This window comes from Monopterus albus, unplaced genomic scaffold, assembly GCF_001952655.1.
Source record: "Monopterus albus unplaced genomic scaffold, M_albus_1.0 scaffold13.1, whole genome shotgun sequence".
Taxonomy (NCBI): domain Eukaryota; kingdom Metazoa; phylum Chordata; class Actinopteri; order Synbranchiformes; family Synbranchidae; genus Monopterus; species Monopterus albus.
The window spans coordinates 2,411,617-2,415,456 of NW_018127893.1; the positions used below are offsets into that span (position 1 = coordinate 2,411,617).

General features: G+C 43.8%; 1 long non-coding RNA gene across 1 annotated transcript in view; it reads left to right on the forward strand.

Moving 5' to 3' along the window:
* Positions 1–718, forward strand: part of LOC109955228 (uncharacterized) — a 2,678-nt gene extending 1,960 nt beyond the window's left edge. The window contains exon 3 of the long non-coding RNA XR_002274233.1: positions 42–718. This is a non-coding gene — a long non-coding RNA (uncharacterized LOC109955228). The remainder of the gene's footprint in view (positions 1–41) is intronic.
* The last annotated feature ends 3,122 nt before the right edge of the window (positions 719–3,840 follow it).

The following is a 3,840-nucleotide window of genomic DNA, read 5'->3' on the forward strand; positions in this document are numbered from 1 at the left end:
TCTTTCCCTCTCTCTCTCCGTTCTCCCTCACTCTCTCCCAGTCTTTGGAGCAGACTCTCTGGCGCCGTGACGTCACCCCATTCACTGTAGCCCTCCAGCCAGCCCTCGCGGCGCCGCTGAGGCGGTTTCCATGGAGACGGGATTTCGGGGTTGTCAATCAGAGGTGGTTCTCAGCTGATCAACTGGGGCTGAACCTGGGAAGGTTCTTGGTTTGCTGCGGGTACCGTGGTGCTTTCAGGGTCCGCATGCAGGCTTACTGTGCTATACTTTATGGTCTACATGTTGAGGGGGGGGGCAATACAGGAGCCCCTTTCACAAAAACCCTCCATGTAATGAAGTATATTTACTCAAGTAGGCTGCTCAGGGGCAGATCCAGAAAATTTTGGACAGGGTGGCAGGCTGGGGGCACAGATTCAGTGATGGGTGGCACATATGAAATACAAGTAACAAGTAAATGAAACATCTGATTTTGGTTTTATGAAATAATAAACCATACATGATTAAGAATCAGATGGTTTATTTTGTGTAAAAATGAGACTAGTGCTTTCTTTACCTAACTTTGGCTGCGCTCCTTATTTACTCCCGGCCAGGGACGTGACTGCTGCACTGATTCTCACCCTACTCAGTCAAATCATGCCAAGTACTCCACAACAACATTGCTGGAGAAATTACTGCAAACAACACGCTGAATACATCATTTTAAATAAAACAAATTTGACAAACAGTTGTATTTAAAGCAACAATTTTTCATTGCTTTTCATTTTTCATTCACTAATACTGAGAAATATCACATTTTCACTCTGGCAGGGGTGGCACAAGGGGTGGCCGATCAGATTCCCCCAGTCAACGCCTTGGCTGTTCTCATGAGGCTACTATTCGGCTATTAGTACAGTACAAAGTGGGGCATTTGTAGTTTATTTGAATAGGCTGTTTCCAGGTCATGTTAGGCTACTTCAACTCCATAACTTTTCTGAGCCAACATTCTACTCCACTACATTTATGTGACAGCTTCAGTTCCCAGTTATTTTACAGATTGCAGTTGCCTGCAAACCATGAGTTTCTAAATAATGCAGTTATAGGTCCCTACCCTACAGTAGCCCCACAAAAACAGATAAGATGAACTATAGCAACACCATGATCAGCTACAACAGTAAGTTTTTACTTTAGCATTAATGCTTCAGTAATAATAGCCTACCAATAATCCAATTTAAGGGTAATTTGTCTGCACTATAGGCCTACTTTTATTTTTAATACATTAGATTTGCCTTCTTTGACTTCTAAGTAACATGCTGCATACTTAGCCAGTGAAACCCACCAGTTCCTTGCCTCTGTTACTGTCCTAACCTTTACATTATTGTGCTAAATAAATTGCATCTTTTTCTGATATTAAACCATTAGAGTTTTGAGTCATCCACAGGTCTATTTCAGGAAAAAATGTATTTTTTTTATAAAAGGGTGAAAGAATGTACAAAAAAGGCAAAAAGCTAAATTGACTTTAAGCCTGGTGGTTTCATCACTGTAATGAAACAAAAGTTTCACCTAAGTCAACTTTAGTTTTCATGCCACTTGTTTGTTTTAGGATAATTCTATCATCACTGGGTGTTTCACAGTTGTTTCCAGATGTGGCATTATGGTGACCAAGCTCAGCTAAATCTGACCCAGTATAATGTTGTCAGACTTTACCAATGGCCGAGGTTTATTTACTTAGGATAGGCTGTGCCTTCAGGGGCCAGGATCTAAAAAAAAAAAAAAGTTTGTGACCAAACAAACTTTTCCCATGCAGCCCACACACTCTAGCAAACACCCACCAGTCATTTCTGAAGTTTCTCTAAAGTTTCTTTTGGCCCTCCAAGACTCAAAGACATTCCACAGTCTCGGGCGAGCAAATAAAAGCCTCCCTATCCCCCTGTCTTTTCGCGGTCACCGACCTATTAGTTTGGGTTCAGGAGATAAGGTTCGGAAAACAAAGCGGAGCTGGCAGCCAGCTGAAGTGCGCCCTGCAGCCCCGGCGTCGGACTGTCTGGGCTCCGGTCAACTTGTTGATCCCCCTTCCTGCAGATGCACTCTACTCTTGCAGTAAATATTAGACTCACTCGAAATCTTATTTACCCGTTTCTACCTCATGCCAAATGATTATATTTTGAGCTCTCTGTCTTTAAGTTAAAAGTGGAGCATGTGCGCCCATGCGCCTAAAATGTTACCAGAATGGCGTTTTGTCTGCCTTTTCAGTAACACTTCATTACTCGACAATATACTGTAGACTCTTTATAAGGACTAATATAGCCTACCAAACGATTGCAGACCATAAATTACAGAGGAAACGCATTAAAAGTTTGATGAAGTCTCATTAAACGTCCTGAGAAGCCGACACCGACATGATTTAAATTCCTGCAGGAGTTAAATAGGTGCAGCCTAAATGGCTTTGTTTCTTTCTTGCTTAATTTTAACTCACTTTTCTTGATTTGTTCTGTAGACTTTTAATTTCCCAAATTTGAGCCTGAATGTACAAACCGCGCACTTTTGACACAAAACAGTTTGAACTCCGCTGGTGTCACACACAGTCCGTGTTCGTGGAAGCCACAACACCCGAGTATCGCAGGCAACTTGTCGCTCTCCTCCATCCAGAGCAGTCACCGGTCGCGCTCTGCTCTTCTTCGCCGGCGTGCCACGCGCCTGTCGCGTGGAGGAGTACGCGCAACGACACTGGTGCACAGACTCTTGTAGCAGCGTCGACCCTGTGGGCGTGGTTTGCTATCATACACCCCCAAACAACAGAGATGTGGAGTCACCAGGAATAAATAAGTTTTAAAAAAGGGGGGTTGGGGTGAACTGTGATGTACTGGGGGAACATCAGCAGCTAAAACACCACTGGAACCAACAAAATCTGACAAACTCTATGCATTATTGTTTACAGGACAGTCTGAGGATGCAGGAGGTTTATGGTTAATGGTATTATTGTTTACAGGACAGTCCGAGGATGCAGGAGGTTTATGGTTAATGGTTTTACAGTTAATTGATGTAAGATGTGAAATATACAACATGTCTGTTAGAATTTTCCAGTATGCAGGATAGTGTCTTCAGATTTACTGTATTATCCAAACAATCCTAACGAAATATTTGTCAGTCACATATCACTGACAAAAGTGGCAAAATCCTCAATTTGAGAAACTGGAACCAGAAAATCTCATGCTGTCTTTGCTTGAAAATTGACTGAAATAGTTGCTGTGTAATTTTCTGTTGATTGACTAGTCGATTATTTGACTGCTCATGGCTTAAAGGCGTGCGTTTAGCAGTCAGTCAACACAGTCTCCTTGGTGTCAATGATGTTCTGATCTCTGTAAGAAGCCTGAGTGTTACTGCCTGTGCTTTATGATCTCTGAAACATTTCATTGCTTGAAACAACCATCACAAATTTAGCATGAGTTACTTTGTCTGCAGTTTTTCTTTGTGAAAATGAATCCTGCTGCATCAAGGTAGAAAGTAACTCTTTTAGCTAGTATTTGGCCTCAGCTAAAATAAATCTGGTCAGCCACTCTCGCCCTCACTCTGTCCACCCCCTGCCTCTCTTCGGTCTCTCCTGTGGTCCAGATGGGACTCTCTCTGCTCTCTGAGCAACAGCCATTGAGGCCTGGCTCTATTGTAATGTGAGAGGCTGCAGCAGGCACACGGACAAGCAGGAAGCACTGGGAGAGATGAATGGATGGGAGAGATTAGGTGGCCAGATTGGACAGGGAGACAAAGGCACCATGGCTGCCCGAGTGCCTTCCAGGCTGGTCGTGGAGTGGCCAATCCCGGCCTCCCCGGGGGGCGGGCCTCCCACCCACAACTCGGCGCGAACAA